Source organism: Phodopus roborovskii, unplaced genomic scaffold (assembly GCF_943737965.1).
Source record: "Phodopus roborovskii unplaced genomic scaffold, PHOROB, whole genome shotgun sequence".
Taxonomy (NCBI): domain Eukaryota; kingdom Metazoa; phylum Chordata; class Mammalia; order Rodentia; family Cricetidae; genus Phodopus; species Phodopus roborovskii.
In genome coordinates, this window is record NW_026126689.1 from 9,407,034 (window position 1) to 9,428,285 (window position 21,252).

Here is a 21,252-nt window from a genome sequence, read left to right on the forward strand (position 1 = left end):
TGCTCATCATCTCCACAGCTGTGGTACGGGGAGGACAGGAAGGCAGGGCCAGGACAAGCAAGGAGCTGGGCAGGCATGAAAGGGGAAAGGGCTTGTGGTGCCTCACTGCACTCAGGACCCACCTCCCCCCACCACACTGACCTCTGCTGCCCAGGTGCAGAAGGTGCTGCAAGCCCCAGCCCTGGTCCTGCACACAGGGAGGGAGGCTCTGAACTACAGGTCCCAGCATTCACCCCTGTAAAGCCTGGTTGCACTGCAAGGAGGTGCTGAGAATTCAGTTGTGAGAACATCAGTTCACTTAAAATTCCCATGCACAGATGAAGATCAGTAGACCTAGGCAATAGATCCCAAACGCCTCCAGTTGCAACTGCCCCCAAACAATTTTTTATTGCCCCTCACCCCTACCCACAGCCATCTCTCCTGCTGGATTGAAATGAGATGATGAAATGAGTGGGGATCCCCACACACACACCCAGCACATAATTCCTGTTGCTCCCTGGACTCCTTGACCTCTCCATTTCATTCCATTCAAAAGAGACCAGCACTTCAGCTCTGGGAAAGGTATTCCCCTTGTGTTGTGGTTTCTGATAATTTCCCCATTTCCCTTGACAGCCACCCAACCTCTCCTAAAAAGCAACCTGCACTAAAAAGCAAACCACTCCGGAGGTTCCTCCTCTCTCCAATTCTTTTCCACCTGTCCCTTCTGGAGCATACTCCCAGCCACTGCTCTGACGCACTTTATCAAAGTCCTCCTTGATCTTGGAGTGAGCAGGTGGATCCAATGATGGGTTTCAGCGCTCATATCTCTCAGTTAGCAATAGGAGACCCAGCTGATTGCCTCTTGAGTGACACAGTGTATGCAGCATCTTCTGCCACAGCAGTTACAGCTGTCACCTATTTGTCATGAACTTTAGCCTTTGACTTATGATTATTTACACCTCAGAAAGATTAATCCCTAATTATCTTTATTATAGATGCAATAGCTTAGTAGCCATTAACTAGCCGAGTAGACATCACTGAATTTAAGCATTGGAATAAAGCTGTAAAGTGGATTTATGAAGTTCACAAGTCTGACCCTTGACCCCTAACCCTTGACACTTTAATGTCCATTATGGCCTTTAATGTCCATTATGGCCTTTAATGTCCATTATGGCCTTGATTGGCATTATGGACTTTATGGCCATTACGGCCTTTAATGGCCATTACGGCCTTTAATGACCATACGGCTTTTAATGTACATTATGGTCTTTAATAGCCATTACAGCATTTAATGGACATTAGGGTCTTTAATGGCCATTATGGCATTTCATGGCCATTACGGCCTTCATGGCCATTATGGCCTTAATGGTCATTACAGCCTTTAATGGCCATTACGGCCTTCATGGTCATTAAGACCTCTGATGGCCAATATGGCCTTCAATGGACATTACGGCCTTTAATGGCCATTACGGCCTTTATTTGCCATTAAAATCCGTAATGGCCATAAAGGCCGTAATGTCCATAAAGGCCGGAATGGCAAAAAGGACATAATGGCCATTAAAGGCTGTAATGGCCATAAAGGCCATCATGTACATAAAGGCCGTAATGGCCATTAAAGTACTTAATGGCCATTAAAGGCCATGATGACCATTAAAGGCCGTAATGGACATTAAAGCCCATAATGGCCACATAAAGTCCGTAATGGCCATTAAAGTCTGTAATGGGCATTAAAGTTCATAATGGCCATAAAGGTCATAATGGTCATTAAAGGTCGTAAAGGACATTAAAGGCCATAACGGCCATGAAGGACGTAACGGCCATTAAGGCCATAATGTCCATAAATTTCATAATGGCCATTAAAGGCCATAATGACCATTAAAGGCCATAATGGACATTAAAGGCCATAACGGCCATTAATAGTCATAATGGACATGAAAGGCCATAATGGACATCTAAGGCCATAATAGCCTTCAAAGGCCATAATGGCCACAAACGCCATAATTGCCAAAATGGCCATAATGGCCATCAAAGGCATTAATGGCCACCAAAGGACATAATGGCCATTAAAGTCCATAATGGCCATTAAAGGCCGTAATGCACATCAAAGCCCATAATGGACATAAAGTCCGTAATGCCCATTAAAGCCCATAATGGACATTAAAGTTCGTAATGGCCATAAAGTTCATAATGGTCATTAAAGGTCGTAAAGGACATTAAAGGCCATAACGGCCATGAAGGACGTAACGGCCATTAAGGCCATATGGCCATAAAGGATGTAAAGGCCATTAAAGGCCGTAATGGCCATTAAAGGCCATAATGGCCATGAAGGCAGTAATGGCCATGAAGGCCATAATGGCCATAAAAGCCGTAATGTCCATGAAGGCCGGAATGGCCATAAAGGACGTAATGGACATTAAAGGCCATATTGGCCATAAAGGCCTAATGGACATTAAAGGCCTTAATGGCCATTAAAGTCCATAATGGTCATTAAAGTCCTTAATGGCCATTAAAGGCCATAATGGCCTTAAAGGCCTAATAGACATTAAAGGCCTTAATGGCCATTAAAGTCCATAATGGTCATTAAAGTCCTTAATGGCCATTAAAGGCCATAATGGCCATAATGACCATTTACGGCCATAACGGCCATAATGGCCATCATTAAAGGTCATAATGGCCATTATAAAGGCCATAATGGCCATTAAAGTCCAGAATGGCCATTATTAAAAGCAATAAAGGCCATTAATGGTCATAATGGCCATAAAGGCCATAAAGGCCATAATTGCCATAAAACCATAGTGGCCATTAAGGGCCATAATTGCCATAAAGGCCATAATGGCCATAATGGCTATAAAGGCCATAATGGCCATTAAAAGCCATATTGGAAATTAAAGTCCATAATGAACAATATTAAAGTCTACAATGGCCATTATTAAAGGCCATAATGGCCATTAAAGGCCATAATAGACATTATTAAAGGCAATAATGGCCATAATTCAAGGCCATAATGGCCATTAAAGGCCAACATAGACATTATTAAAGGCCATAATGGTCATTATTAAAGGCCATATTGGCCATTAAAGGCCATAATGGACATTATTAAACGCCATAATGGCCATTACTAAAGGCCATAATGGCCAATAAAGGCCATAATGGACATTATTAAAGGACATAATGGCCTTTATTAAAGGCCATAATGGCCATTAAAGGCCAACATAGACATTATTAAAGGCCATAATGGTCATTATTAAAGGCCATATTGGCCATTAAAGGCCATAATGGACATTATTAAAGGACATTATGGCCATTATTAAAGGCCATAATGGCCATTATTAAAGGCCATAATGGCCATTAAAGGTTATAATGGTCATAAAGCCTATAAAGGCCAAAATTGCTATAACGGACATAGTGGCCATTACAGGTTATATTGGCCATAAAGGCCATAATGGCCATTAAAGGTCATAATTGCCATTATTAAAGGTCATAATAGACATTATTAAAGGCCATAATGTTCATAAAGGCCATAATGACCATGAAGGCCACAATGACTTTAATGGCTTAAAGGCCCTAACGGCCATTAAAGGCATAATGGCCCTTGAAGGCCGCAATGGCCATGAAGGCCGTGAAGACCATTACAGGCCATAATGTCCATTAAAGCCCGTAATGTCCATTAAAGGCAATAAAGGGCCATTAAAAGACGTAATGTCCATTAAATTCCGTAATGTTCATAAAGGCCTTAATGGCCATTAAAGTCCATAATGGCCCTAATGCCTGTAATGGCCATAAAGGCCGTAGTAGACATTAAAGTACGTAATGGCTATTAAAGGACATAATGGCCATTAAAGGCCATAATGGCCATAAAGTCTGTAATGGCCATAAAGTCCGTAATGGCCATTAAAGGCCGTAATGGCCATTAAATGCCGCAATGGACATTAAAGGCCGTAATGCCCATAAAGTCTGTAATGGCCATTAAAGTCCATAATGGCCATTAAAATCCGTAATGACCATTAAAGCTTGTAATGGCCATAAAAGCCCGTAATTGCAATTAAAGACCGTAATGGATATTATAGGCCTAAATGGCCATTAAAGACCATAATGGACATTAAAGTCCATAAAGACCTATAAGTCCATAATGGAATTAAAAGCCATAATGGCCACTAAAGGCCGTAATGGCCGGTCAAAGCCCTAATGGCCTTTAAGGCCGTAATGGCCATAAAGGCCGTAATGGCCATTAAAGGCCGAAAAGGCCATAAAGGCCATAATGGCCATTATTAAAGGTGATAATGGGCATTAAAGCTCATCATGGCCATTAAAGGCCTTAATGGGTATTAAAGGCCATAAAGGCCATAATGACCATTAAAGTCCATAATGTCCACTAAAGGCCTTAATGGCCATGAAAGCCCATAACAGCCATTAAGGCCATAACGAACATTAAAAGCCGTAACGGCCATAAATGCTGTACTGGCTATTAAAGGCCATAACGGCCATTAAGGCCATAAGGAACAGTAAATGCCATAAGGGCCATTAAAGACCATAACGGACATTAAAGGCCGTAATGGACTTTAAAGGCCGTAATGGCCATAAAGACCGTAATGGCCACAAATGGCATAATGGCCATTAAGCTGTAATGGCCATTAAAGGCCGTAATGGCCATTAAATTCTGTAATGGCCATTAAAGCCCATAATGGCCATTAAAGGCCGTAACGGACATTAAAGGCCGTAACGGCCATTAAAGACCCTAATGGATATTAAAGGCTGTAACGGACATTGAAGGCCATAATGGCCATTAAATTTCGTAATGGACATTAAAGGCCGTAATGACCATTAAAGGCCGTAATGGCCATTAAAAGTCATAATCGCCGTTAAAGGCCATAATGGCAATAAAGGCCGTAATGGCCATTAAAGACCGTAATGTTCATTAAAGTCTGTAATGGCCATTAAAGGCCGTAATGGCCATTGAAGTCCGTAATGGATATTAAAGGCCATAATGGCCATAAAAGACGGTAATGGACATTAAAGTCCATAATGACCTATAAGGCCGTAATGGACTTAAAGGCCATTATGGCCACTAAAGGCTGTAATGGCCTTTAAGGCCATAATGGCCATAAAGGACGTAATGGCCATTAATGGCCGAAAAGGCCATAAAGGCCATAATGGCCATTAAAGCCTGTAATGGACATAAAGGACGTAGTAGCCATTAACTGCCGTAATGGCCATTAAAGGCCATAATGGCCAGAAAGATGTAACAGCCATTAAAATCCGTAATGGCCATTAAAGACCGAAACGGCCATTAAAGGCCATAATTGCCATTAAAGCCCATAATGGCCATTAAGGCCATAACGAACAGTAGAGGCCATAATGGCCATAAATGCTGATATGGCCATTAAATGTCGTAATGGCCATTTAGGCCGTAAAAAACATTAAATGCCTTAAGGGCCATAAAGGCCGTAGTAGCCATTAAAGTACGTAATGGCCATTAAAGTCCATAATGGCCATTAAAGGACGTAATAGCCATTAAAGGATGTAATGGCCATTAAAAACCATAATGGCCATTAAAGTCCGTAACGGCCATTAAAAACCATAATGGCCATTAAATGCAGTAGTTGACTTTATGTGCCGTAATGGCCATAAAGGCCGTAATGACCATGAAGGCTGTAGTAGCCATTAAAGAACGCAATGGCCATTAAAGCCCATAATGGCCATAAAGTCTGTACGGCCATTAAAGACCGTAATGGCCATAAAGGCCGTAACTGACTTTAAAGGTGTAATGGCCATTGAAGGCCGCAATGGCCATGAAGGCCGTAATGACCATTAAAGGCCATAATGGCCATTAAAGCCTGTAATGGCCATACAGGCCATAGTAGCCATTAAAGGGTATTATGGCCATTAAAGTCCATAATGGTTATTTAAGGCTATAATGGCCATTAACGGCCAAAATGGCCATTAAAGTCTGTAATGGCCATAAAGTACGTAACGGCCATTAAAATCTGTAATGGCCATTAAAGGCTGTAAAGGCCATTAAAGACCTTATTGGCCATAAAGGACGTAACAGACATTAAAGGTCGTAATATCTATTAAAGGCCGTAATGGCCATGAAGGCCATAATGGCCATTAAAGCCCATAATGGCGATTAAAGGTGGTAATGAATATTAGTGGCTACAATGCCCATTAAAGGCCGTAATGGCCATTAAAGCCCATAATGGACATAAAAGGCCGTAATGGTATTAAAGCCTTAATGGCCATTAAAGGCCATAATGGCCGTAAAGGGCATAATGGCCATTAAAGGCTGTAATGGTCATTAAAGCTGTAATGCCATTAAAGGCCGTAATGGCCATAAAGTCTGTAATGGCCATTAAAGTCCGTAATGGCCATTAAAGGCCAAAATGGCCATTAAATGCAGTAATGGACATTGTAATCCGTAATGGCAATAAAGGCCATAATGACCATAAAGTCTGTAGTAGACATTAAAGGATGTAATGGCCATTAATGTCCATAATGGCCATAAAGTCCATAATGGCCATTAAAGTTCGTAATGGCAATAAAGGCCGAAAGGGACATTAAAGGTGTAATGGCCATGAAGGCCGTAATGACCATTAAAGGCCGGAATGGCCATTAAAGCCATAATGGCCATTAAAGGCCATAATGGCCATAAAGGGCGTAACGGCCATTAAAGGCTGTAATGGTCATTAAACCTGTAATGTCATTAAAGCCCGTAAGGGCCATAAAGTCTGTAATGGCCATTAAAGTCCGTAATGGCCATTAAAGGCCAAAATGACCATTAAATGCAGTAATGGACATTATAGGCAGTAATGGCAATAAAGGCCGTAATGACCATAAAGGCTGTAGTTGACATTAAAGGATGTAATGGCCATTAAAGTCCATAATGTCCATTAAAGGCCGTAATGGCAATTAAAGCCCAAAATTGCCATAAAGGCCGTAACGGCCATTAAAGGTGTAATGGCCATTGAAGTCCGCAATGGCCATGAAGTCCGTAATGACCATTAAAGGCCGTAATGTCCATTAAAGGCCATAAAGGGCCATTAAAGGACGTAATGTCCATTAAATGCCGTAATGGCCATAAAGGCCTTAATGGCCATTAAAGGCCGTAACGGCCATTAAAGCCTGTAATGGCCATAAAGGATGTAGTAGCCATTAAAGTACATAATGGCCATTAAAACCTGTAATGGCCATTAAAGCCTGTAAAGGCCATACAGGCCATAGTAGCCATTAAAGGGCGTAATGGCCATTAAATTCCATAATGGTTATTAAAGGCTGTAATGGCCATTAATGACCGTAATGACCATTAAAGGCTGTAATGGCCAAAAAGTACGTAACCGCCATTAAAATTCGTAATGGCCATTAAAGGCCGTAAAGGCCATTAAAGACCTTATTGGCCCTAAAGGACGTAACGGACATTAAAGGCTGTAATGGCCATTAAAGGCCAAAATGACCATTAAATGCAGTAATGGACATTATAGGCAGTAATGGCAATAAAGGCCGTAATGACCATAAAGGCTGTAGTTGACATTAAAGGATGTAATGGCCATTAAAGTCCATAATGTCCATTAAAGGCCGTAATGGCAATTAAAGCCCAAAATTGCCATAAAGGCCGTAACGGCCATTAAAGGTGTAATGGCCATTGAAGTCCGCAATGGCCATGAAGTCCGTAATGACCATTAAAGGCCGTAATGTCCATTAAAGGCCATAAAGGGCCATTAAAGGACGTAATGTCCATTAAATGCCGTAATGGCCATAAAGGCCTTAATGGCCATTAAAGGCCGTAACGGCCATTAAAGCCTGTAATGGCCATAAAGGATGTAGTAGCCATTAAAGAACATAATGGCCATTAAAGCCTGTAATGGCCATTAAAGCCTGTAAAGGCCATACAGGCCATAGTAGCCATTAAAGGGCGTAATGGCCATTAAATTCCATAATGGTTATTAAAGGCTGTAATGGCCATTAATGACCGTAATGACCATTAAAGGCTGTAATGGCCAAAAAGTATGTAACCGCCATTAAAATTCGTAATGGCCATTAAAGGCCGTAAAGGCCATTAAAGACCTTATTGGCCCTAAAGGACGTAACGGACATTAAAGGCCGTAATGGCCATGAAGGCCGTAATGGCCATTAAAGCCCATAATGGCGATTAAAGGTGGTAATGGATATTAATGGCCACAATGCCCATTAAAGGCCATAATGGCCATTAAAGCCCGTAATGGCCATTAAAGGCCATAATGGCCATGAAGGGCATAACGGCCATTAAAGGCTGTAAAGGTCATTAAAGCCAGTAATGGCCATAAAGGCCGTAGTAGCCATTAAAGAACATAATGGCCATAAAATCCATAATGGCCATTAAAGTCTGTAATGGTCATTAAAGCTGTAATGGCCATTAAAAGCCATAATGGTCATTAAAGGCTGTAATGGCCATTAAAGTCCATATTGGCCATTAAAGGCCGTAATGGCCATTAACGGCCATAGTGGCCATAAAGGCCGAAGTAGCCATTAAAGTACATAATGGCCATTAAAGTCCATAATTGACATTAAAGGCCGTAATGGCCATAAAGTCTGTAATGGCCATTAAAGTCCATAATGGCCATTAAAGGCCATAATGGACATTAAAGGTTACGGACTTTAATATCCATTACGGCCTTAATGGCCATTACGACCGTAAATGGCCATTACGACCTCTAATGGCCAATATGGACTCTAATGGACATTACGGACTTAATGTCTGCTACGGAATTTAATGGGCATTACGGCCATTAATTGCCATTATATCTTTAATGGCCATACGGCCTTTAATGGCCCATATGGACTTTAATGGCCATTATGAAATTTAATTTCCTTTACGGAGTTTAATGGACATTATGAACTTTAATGGCCATTAAGGCTTTTAATGTCCATTCGGCCTTTATTGGCCATTACGGACTTTAATGTCCATTAGGGCCTTTATGGAAATTACGACCTTTAATGGATACTACGGCATTAAATAACCATTATGGGCTTGAATGTCCACTACTTCATTAAATGGCCATTATGGAATTTAATGTCGATTATGGACTTCATGGCCATTACGGCCTTTAAGGCCAATACGGACTTTAATGTCCATTACGGCCTCTAATGGCCAGTACAGACTTTAATGGACATTACGGCCATTAATGTCCATTACGGCCTTTATGAACATTACGTCCTTTAATGGTCATTAAGACCTTCATTGCCATTACAGCCTATAATGTCCATTACGGACGTTAATGTCCATTATGGACTTTAATGGCCATTACCGACTTAATGTCTATTATGGCCTTTAATGCCCATTGCAGATTTTAATGGCCATTACGGCCTTTAATTACCATTAAGGAGTTTAATGGCCATTACGGCCTTTGAGGCCATTACGGACTTTAATTTCCATAACGGACTTTAATGAACATTACGATCTTTAATGGCCATTAAGACCTTTATGGCCATGACAACCTATAATGTCCATTACGGACTTTAATGTTCATTACGGACTTTTATGTCCATTATGGACTTTAATGGGCATTACGTACTTAATGTCTGTTACGGACTTTAATGGGCATTACGGCCTTTAATTGCCATTATGGCTTTAATGGCCATTATGGTCTTTAATGTCCAATATGGACTTTAATAGCCATTACGGACTTTAATTTCCTTTACGGACTTTAATGACCATTTCGACATGTAATGTCTATCATGACCTTTATGGCCACTATAGCGTTAATGGCCATTACGGCCTTTATTGGCCATTATGGCCTTTAATTGCTATTCTGGACTTTAATGGCCATGACGGCATTTATGGACATTATGGCCTTTAATGGCCAATATGGCCTTAAATGTCCATTACGGCCTTTAATGTCCATTGCGGTATTTAATATCCATTACGGCCTGAATGTCCATTACGAACTTAAATATACATTACGGCCTTTAAAGGCCATTACGGACGTTAATGTCCATTGCAGACATTATGGCCATTACAGACTTTAATGTCCATTTTGCACTTTAATGGCCATTACGGAGTTTGAACACCAATATGCCTTTAATGTTCATTATGGCATTTAATGGCCATTATGAACATTAGTGGCCATCATGGACTTTAATGGTCATTTCGGCTTTTAATGTCCATTACGGCCTTTATTGTCCATTATGGACTTTAATGTCAATTACTGCCTTTATGGAAATTACACCCTTTAATGGCCATTATGGCATTTAATGGCCACTATGGACTTTAATGTCGATTATGGACTTAATGGCCATTACGGCATTTAATGGACATTACGGAAGTTATTTTCCATTTTGGACGTAAATGTCCATTTCGGCCTTTATAGGCCATTACAGACATTAATGGACATTACGGACATAATAGCCATTATGGCATTTAGTGTTCTTTACGGATTTTTATGTCCATTACAGACTTTAAAAGCCATTACGGAGTTAATGGCCATTACGGCCTTTAATTGCCATTAAGGCCTTTAATAGCAATTATGGCCAATATGACCATTATTGACTTTAATGACTATTAAGGTATTTAATGGCTAATACGGACTTTAATTTCCATTATGGTCTTTATTGACCATTACGACCTTTATGGCCATTACAACCTTAAATGACCATTACGGCCTTTAATGGCCATTACGGACTTTAATATCCATTACGGCGTTAATGGTCATTATGACCTTAAATGGCCATTACGACCTCTAATGGCCGATACGGACTCTAATGGACATTTCAGACTTTATTGTCCATTATGGCCATTAATGAGCATTATTCCTTTTATGTTCATTACGGCAATTAATGGCAATTACGGACATTAATGGCCAATACGGACTTTAATGGCCATTACTGACATTAATTGCCATTACGGACTTTAAGGGCCTTTACGGCCTTTATGGCCATTACGGCTTTTAATGGCCAATACTGAATTTAATGTCCATTATGGCCTTTATTGTCCTTCACGGATGTTAATGTCCATCAAGGCATTTATGGATATTACGAACTTTAATGGTCATTGGGGCATTAAATGTCCATTACGGGCTTGAATGTCCTCAAAGGCATTAAATGGCCATTATGGACTTTAATGTCGGTTATGGACTTAATGGCCATTATTACCTTTAAGGGCCAATACGGCCTTTAATGGCCCATATGGATTTTAATGGCCATTACAATATTTAATTTCCTTTACGGACTTTAATGGACATTATGAACTTTAATGGCCATTACGGACTTTAATATCCATTACGGCCTTAATGGCCATTACGATCGTAAACGGCCATTACGACCTCTAATGGCCGATACGTACTCTAATGGACATTAAGGACTTAATGTCTGTTACGGAATTTAATGGGCATTACGGCCATTAATTGCCATTATGGCTTTAATGGCCAATACGGCCTTTAATGGCCCATATGGACTTTAATGACCATTATGAAATTTAATTTACTTTACGGACTTTAATGTACATTATGTACTTTAGTGGCCATTAAGGCTTTTAATGTCCATTCGGCCTTTATTGTCCATTACGGACTTTAATTTACATTAGGGCCTTTATGGAAATTACGACCTTTAATGGCCACTACGGCATTAAATAACCATTACAGGCTTGAATGTCCACTATGTCATTAAATGGCCATTATGGAATTTAATGTCGATTATGGACTTCATGGCCAATACGGCCTTTAAGGCCAATACGGACTTTAATGTCCATTACGGCCTTTATGAACATTACGACCTTTAATGGCCATTAAGACCTTCATTGCCATTGAAGCCTATAATGTCCATTATGGACGTTAATGTCCATTATGGACTTTAATGGCCATTACGGACTTAATGTCTATTATGGCCTTTAATGCCCATTGCAGATTTTAATGGCCATTACGGCCTTTAATTACCATTAAGGAGTTTAATGGCCATTACGGACTTTGAGGCCATTATGGACTTTAATTTCCATAATGGACTTTAATGAACATTACGATCTTTAATGGCCATTAAGACCTTTATGGCCATTACAACCTATAATATCCATTAAGGACTTAATGGCCATTACGACATTAATTGGCAATTACGTCCTCTAATGGCCGATATGCACTCTAATGGACATTACGGACTTTAATTTACTTTACGGACTTTAATGACCATTTCGACATGTAATGGCTATTATGACCTTTATGGCCACTATAGCCTTAATGGCCATTACGGCCTTTAATTGCCATTCTGGACTTTAATGGCCATGACGGCATTTATGGACATTATGGCCTTATTGGCCAATACGGCCTTTAATGTCCATTACAGTCTTTAATGTTCATTACGGTATTTAATATCCATTACGGCGTGAATGTCCATTACGAACATAAATATCCATTACGGCCCTTAAAGGCCATTACGGAATTAATGGCCATTACGGACATTATGGCCATTACAGACTTTAATGTCCATTTGCCCTTTAATGGCCATTACGGAGTTTGAAGACCAACATGCCTTTAATGTTCATTACGGCATTTAATGGCCATTATGAACATTAATGGCCATCATGGACTTTAATGTTCATTATGGCATTTAATGTCCATTACGGCCTTTATTGTCCATTATGGACTTTAATGTCAATTACTGCCTTTATGGAAATCACAGTCTTTAATGGCCATTATGGCATTTAATGGCCATTATGGACTTTAATGTCGATTATGGACTTAATGGCCATTACGGCATTTAATGTACATTAAGGAAGTTATTTTCCATTTCGGACGTAAATGTCCATTTCGGCCTTTATACGCCATTACAGACATTAATGGACATTACGGACATTATAGCCATTATGGCATTTAGTGTTCATTACGGATTTTTATGTCCATTACAGACTTTAAATGCCATTATGGAGTTAATGCCCATTACAGACTTTAATGACTATTACGACCTTTATGGCCATTACAGCCTTAAATGGCCTTTACGGCCTTTAATGGCCATTACAGACTTTAATATACATTATGGCCTTAATGGCCATTACGAACTTAAATGTTCATTACGACCTCTAATGGCCGATACGGACTCTAATGGTCATTACGGACTTTATTGTCCATTATGGCCATTAATGACCATTATTCCTTTTATGTTCATTACGGCAATTAATGGCAATTACGGACATTAATGGCCAATACGGATTTTAATGGCCATTACGGCCTTTATTGTCCTTCACGGATGTTAATGTCCATCAAGGCATTTATGGAAATTATGAACTTTAATGGTCATTGCGGCATCAAATGTCCATTACGGGCTTGAATGTCCACAAAGGCATTAATGGCCATTATGGAGTTAATGTCGATTATAGACTTAATGGCCATTATGAATTTTAAGGGCCAATACGGCCTTTAATGGCCCATATGGATTTTAATGGCCATTACGAAATTTAATTTCCTTTACGGATTTAATGGACATTATGAACTTTAATGGCCATTACGGACTTTAATATCCATTACGGCCTTAATGGCCATTTCGACCGTAAATGGCCATTACGACCTCTAATGGCCGATACGGACTCTAATGGACATTACGGACTTAATGTCTGTTAAGTACTTTAATGGGCATTACAGCCATTAATTGCCATTATATCTTTAATGGTCAATATGGCCTTTAATTGCCCATATTGACTTTAATGGCCATTATGAAATTTAATGGTCATTAAGGCTTTTAATGTCCATTCGGCCTTTATTGGCCATTACGGACTTTAATGTCCATTAGGGCCTTTATGGAAATTACGACCTTTAATGGCCACTACGGCATTAAATAACCATTACGGGCTTGAATGTCCACTACTTCATTAAATGTCCATTATGGAATTTAATGTCGATTATGGACTTCATGGCCATTACGGCCTTTAAGGCCAATGCGGACTTTAATGTCCATTACGGCCTTTAATGGCCAGTACGGGCTTTAATGGACATTACGGACTTTAATGTCCGTTACGGCCTTTATGAACATTACGACCTTTAATGGCCATTAAGACCTTCATTGCCATTGCAGCCTATAATGTCCATTATGGTCGTTAATGTCCATTATGGACTTTAATGGCCGTTACGGACTTAATGTCTATTATGGCCTTTAATGCCCATTGGGGATTAAAATGGCCATTACCGCCTTTAATTAATATTAAGGAGTTTAATGTCCATTACGGCCTTTGAGGCCATTACGGACTTTAATTTCCATTACGGACTTAAATGAACATTACGACCTTTAACGTCCATTAAGACCTTTATGGCCATTACAGCCTATAATGTCCATTACGGACTTTAATGTTCATTACGGACTTTTATGTCCATTATGGACTTTAATGGCCATTACATACTTAATGTCTGTTGCGGACTTTAATGGCCATTACGGCCTTTAATTGCCATTATGGCTTTAATGGCCATTATGGTCTTTAATGGCCATATGGACTTTAATAGCCATTACGGACTTTAATTTCCATTACGGACTTTAATGACTATTTCGACATTTAATGGCCATTATGACCTTTATCGCCACTACAGACTTTAATAGACATTACGGCCTTTATGGGCAATAAGGACTTTAAATGCCATTGCGGACTTAAATGGCCATTAAGGACTTTAATATCCATTACGGACTTAATGGCCATTATGACCTTAAATGGCCATTACGTCCTCTAATGGCCGATACGGACTCTAATGGACATTACGGACTTTAATGTCCATTATGGGCTTTAATGACCATTATGCCTTTTATGGACATTATTTTAATTAATGGCAATCACAGCTATTAATGGCCAATACGGATTTTAATGGCCGATACGGACTCTAATGGACATTACGGACTTTAATGTCCATTATGGTCTTTAATGACCATTATGCCTTTTATGGTCATTATGGTAATTAATTGCAATCATGGCCATTAATGGCCAATATGGAATTTAATGGCCGTTACTGACTTTAATTGCCATTATGGACTTTAATGTCCATTACGGCCTTTATGGCTATTATGGCCTTTAATGGCCAATACGGACTTTAATGTCCATTACGGAATTTAATTTCCTTTACGGACTTTAATGACCATTTCGACATGTAATGGCTATTATGACCTTTATGGCCACTATAGCCTTAATGGCCATTACGGCCTTTAATGGCCATTATGGCCTTTAATTGCTATTCTGGACTTTAATGTCCATGACGGCATTTATGGACATTATGGCCTTTAATGGCCAATACGGCCTTTAATTTCTATTACGGCCTTTAATGTCCATTGCGGTATTTAATATCCATTACGGCCTGAATGTCCATTACGAACTTAAATATCCATTACGGCCTTTAAAGGCCATTACGGACGTTAAAGGCCATTACACATTATGGCCATTACTGACTTTAATGTCCATTTCGCCCTTTAATGGCCATTACGGACTTTAATATCCATTATGGCCTTAATGGCCATTACGAACTTAAATGGCCATTACGACCTCTAATGGCCGATACGGACTCTAATGGGCATTATGGACTTTAATGTCCATTATGGCCATTAATGACCATTATTCCTTTTATGTTCATTACGGCAATTAATGGCAATTACGGACATTAATGGCCAATACGGACTTTAATGGCCATTACTGACATTGATTGCCATTACGGACTTTAAAGGCCATTAGGGCCTTTATGGCCATTACGGCTTTTAATGGCCCATACTGAATTTAATGTCCATTACGGACTTTATTGTCCTTCACGGATGTTAATGTCCATCAAGGCATTTATGGAAATTACGAACTTTAATGGTCATTGTGGCATCAAATGTCCATTACGGGCTTGAATGTCCACAAAGGCATTAAATGGCCGTTATGGACATAATGTCGATTATAGACTTAATGGCCATTATGAATTTTAAGGGCCAATACGGCCTTTAATGGTCCATATGGAGTTTAATGGCCATTACGAAATTTAATTTCCTTTACGGACTTTAATGGACATTATGAACTTTAATGGCCATTACGGACTTTAATATCCATTACGGCCTTAATGGCCATTACGAACGTAAATGGCCATTACGACCTCTAATGGCTGATACGGACTCTAATGGACATTACGTACTTAATGTCTGTTACGTACTTTAATGGGCATTACGGCCATTAGTTGCCATTATATCTTTAATGGCCAATATGGCCTTTAATGGCCCATATGGACTTTAATGGCCATTATGAAATTTAATTTCTTGTACGGACTTTAATGGACATTATGAACTTTAATGGCCATTAAGGCCTTTAATGTCCATTCGGCCTTTATTGGCCATTGCGGACTTTAATGTCCATTAGGGCCTTTATTGAAATTACGATCTCTAATGGCCACTACGGCATTAAATAACCATTACGGGCTTGAATGTCCACTACTTCATTAAATGTCCATTATGGAATTTAATGTCGATTATGGACTTCATGGCCATTACGGCCTTTAAGGCCAATACGGACTTTAATGTCCATTACGGCCTTTAATGGCCAGTACGGGCTTTAATGGACATTACGGACTTTAATGTCCGTTACGGCCTTTATGAACATTACGACCTTTAATGGCCATTAAGACCTTCATTGCCATTGCAGCCTATAATGTTCATTATGGTCGTTAATGTCCATTATGGACTTTAATGGCCGTTACGGACTTAATGTCTATTATGGCCTTTAATGCCCATTGGGGATTAAAATGGCCATTACCGCCTTTAATTAACATTAAGGAGTTTAATGTCCATTACGGCCTTTGAGGCCATTACGGACTTTAATTTCCATTACGGACTTTAATGAACATTACGACCTTTAACGTCCATTAAGACCTTTATGGCCATTACAGCCTATAATGTCCATTATGGACTTTAATGTTCATTACGGACTTTTATGTCCATTACGGACTTTAATGGCCATTACGTACTTAATGTCTGTTACGGACTTTAATGGGCATTACGGCCTTTAATTGCCATTATGGCTTTAATGGCCATTACGGTCTTTAATGGCCATTATGGACTTTAATAGCCATTACGGACTTTAATTTCCATTACGGACTTTAATGACTATTTCGACATTTAATGGCCATTATGACCTTTATCACCACTACAGCCTTTAATAGACATTACAACCTTTATGGCCAATACAGACTTTAAATGCCATTGCAGAGTTTAATGTGCATTATGGCCTTTATGGCTATTAAGGCCTTTAATGGCCACTACGGACTTTAATGGCCATTATGTACTTTAATATCCATTATGGACTTAATGGCCATTACGACCTTAAATGGCCATTACGTCCTCTAATGGCCGATACGGACTCTAATGTACATTACGGACTTTAATGTCCATTATGGGCTTTAATGACCATTATGCCTTTTATGGACATTATTTTAATTAATGGCAATCACGGCCTTTAATGGCCAATACGGACTTTAATGGCCGATACTGACTTTAATTGCCATTATGGACTTTAATGTCCATTACGGCCTCTATGGCTATTAAGGCCTTTAATGGCCAATACGGACTTTAATGGCCATTATGGACTTTAATATCCATTATGGACTTAATGGCCATTACGACCATAAATGGCAATTACGTCCTCTAATGGCCGATACGCACTCTAATGGACATTACGGACTTTAATTTACTTTACGGACTTTAATGACCATTTCGACATGTAATGGCTATTATGACCTTTATGGCCACTATAGCCTTAATGGCCATTACGGCCTTTAATTGCCATTCTGGACTTTAATGGCCATGACGGCATTTATGGACATTATGGCCTTATTGGCCAATACGGCCTTTAATGTCCATTACAGTCTTTAATGTTCATTACGGTATTTAATATCCATTACGGCGTGAATGTCCATTACGAACATAAATATCCATTACGGCCTTTAAAGGCCATTACGGAATTAATGGCCATTACGGACATTATGGCCATTACAGACTTTAATGTCCATTTGCCCTTTAATGGCCATTACGGAGTTTGAAGACCAACATGCCTTTAATGTTCATTACGGCATTTAATGGCCATTATGAACATTAATGGCCATCATGGACTTTAAGGGTCATTACGGCATTTAATGTCCATTACGGCCTTTATTGTCCATTATGGACTTTAATGTCAATTATTGCCTTTATGGAAATTACAGTCTTTAATGGCCATTATGGCATTTAATGGCCATTATGGACTTTAATGTCGTTTATGGACTTAATGGCCATTACGGCATTTAATGGACATTAAGGAAGTTATTTTCCATTTCGGACGTAAATGTCCATTTCGGCCTTTATAGGCCATTACAGACATTAATGGACATTACGGACATTATAGTCATTATGGCATTTAGTGTTCATTACGGATTTTTATGTCCATTACAGACTTTAAAAGCCATTTTGGAGTTAATGCCCATTGCGGACTTTCATGACCATTACGACCTTTATGGCCATTACAGCCTTAAATGTCCATTACGGCCTTTAATGGCCATTACGGACTTTAATATCCATTATGGCCTTAATGGCCATTACGAACTTAAATGGCCATTACGACCTCTAATGGCCGATACGGACTCTAATGGGCATTATGGACTTTAATGTCCATTATGGCCATTAATGACCATTATTCCTTTTATGTTCATTACGGCAATTAATGGCAATTACGGACATTAATGGCCAATACGGACTTTAATGGCCATTACTGACATTAATTGCCATTATGGACTTTAAGGGCCTTTACGGCCTTTATGGCCATTACGGCTTTTAATGGTCAATACTGAATTTAATGTCCATTATGGCCTTTATTTTCCTTCACGGAAGTTAATGTCCATCAAGGCATTTATGGATATTACGAACTTTAATGGTCATTGGGGCATTAAATGTCCATTACGGACTTGAATGTCCACAAAGGCATTAAATGGCCATTATGGACTTTAATGTCGATTATGGACTTAATGGCCATTATGACCTTTAAGGCCCAATATAGCCTTTAATGGCCCATATGGACTTTAATGGCCATTACAATATTTAATTTCCTTTACGGACTTTAATGGACATTATGAACTTTAATGGCCATTACGGACTTTAATATCCATTACGGCCTTATTGGCCATTACGACCGTAAATGGCCATTACGACCTCTAATGGCCGATACGGACTCTAATGGACATTAAGGACTTAATGTCTGTTACGGACTTTAATGGGCATTACGGCCATTAATTGCCATTATGGCTTTAATGGCCAATACGGCCTTTAATGGCCCATATGGACTTTAATGGCCATTATGAAATTTAATTTACTTTACGGACTTTAATGGACATTTATACTTTAATGGCCATTAAGGTTATTAATGTCCATTCGGACTTTATTGTCCATTAGGGACTTTAAGTTCCATTAGGCCCTTTATGGAAATTACGACCTTTAATGGCCACTACGGGATTAAATAACTTTTGCGGGCTTGAATGTCCACTACGTCATTAAATGGCCATTATGGAATTTAATGTCGATTATGTACTTCATGGCCATTACGGCCTTTAAGGCCAATACGTACTTTAATGTCCATTACGGCCTTTAATGGCCAGTACAGGCTTTAATGGACATTACGGCCTCTAATGTCCATTACGGCCTTTATGAACATTACGACCTTTAATGGCCATTAAGACCTTCATTGCCATTGCAGCCTATAATGTCCATAACGGACGTTAATGTCCATTATGGACGTTAATGGCCATTACGGACTTAATGACTATTATGGCCTTTAATGCCCATTGCAGATTTTAATGGCCATTACGGCCTTTAATTACCATTAAGGAGTTTAATGAGCATTACGGACTTTGAGGCCATTACGGACTTTAATTTCCATAACGGACTTTAATGAACATTACGATCTTTAATGGCCATTAAGACCTTTATGGCCATTACAACCTATAATGTCCATTACGGACTTTAATGTTCATTATGGACTTTTATGTCCATTACGGACTTTAATGGCCATTACGTACTTAATGTCTGTTATGGACTTTAATGGGCATTACGGCCTTTAATTGCCATTATGGCTTTAATGGCCATTATGGTCTTTAATGGCCAATATGGAGTTTAATAGCCATTACGGACTTTAATTTCCATTACGGACTTTAATGACCATTTCGACATTTAATGGCCATAATGACCTTTATCACCACTACAGCTTTTAATAGACATTACTGCCTTTATGGCCAATACGGACTTTAAAAGCCATTGCGGACTTTAATGTCCATTACGGCCTTTATGGCTATTAAGGCATTTAATGGCCAATACGGACTTTAATGGCCATTACGGACTTTAATATCCATTACGGACATAAAGGCCATTACGACCTTAAATGGCCATTACGTCCTCTAATGGCCGATTCGGACTCTAATGGACATTACGGCCTTTAAAGTCCATTATGGTCTTTAAGGACCATTATGCCTTTTATGGTCATTATGGTAATTAATGGCAATCACGGCCATTAATGGCCAATATGGACTTTAATGGCCTTTACTGACTTTAATTGCCATTATGGACTTTAATATCCATTACGGACTTCATGGCTATTATGGCCTTTAATGGCCAATACGGACTTTAATGGCCGTTATGGACTTTAATTTCCTTTACGGACTTTAATGACCATTTCGAAATGTAATGGCTATTATGACCTTTATGGCCACTATAGCCTTTAAAGGCCATTATGGCCTTTAATTGCCATTACGGACTTTAATTGCGATTCTGGACTTTAATGGCCATGACGGCATTTATGGAAATTATGGCCTTTAATGGCCAATATGGCCTTTAATGTCCATTACGGTCTTTAATGTCCATTACGGTATTTAATGTCCATTACGGCCTGATTGTCCATTAAGAACTTAAATGTCCATTACGGCCTTTAAAGGCCATTACGGACGTTAATGGCCATTACGGACATTATGCCCATTACACACTTTAATGTCCATTTCGCACTTTAATGGCCATTACGGAGTTTGAAGACCAATATGCCTTCAATGTTCATTATGGCATTTAATGGCCATTATGAACATTAATGGCCATCATGGACTTTAATGGTCATTACGGCATTTAATGTCCATTACGGCCTTTATTGTCCATTGTGGACTTTAATGCCAATTACTGCCTTTATGGAAATTACAATCTTTAATGGCCATTATGGCATTTAATGACCATTATGGACTTTAATGTCGATTATGGACTTAATGGCCATTACGGCATTTAATGGACATTACGGAAGTTATTTTCCATTTCGGACATAAATGT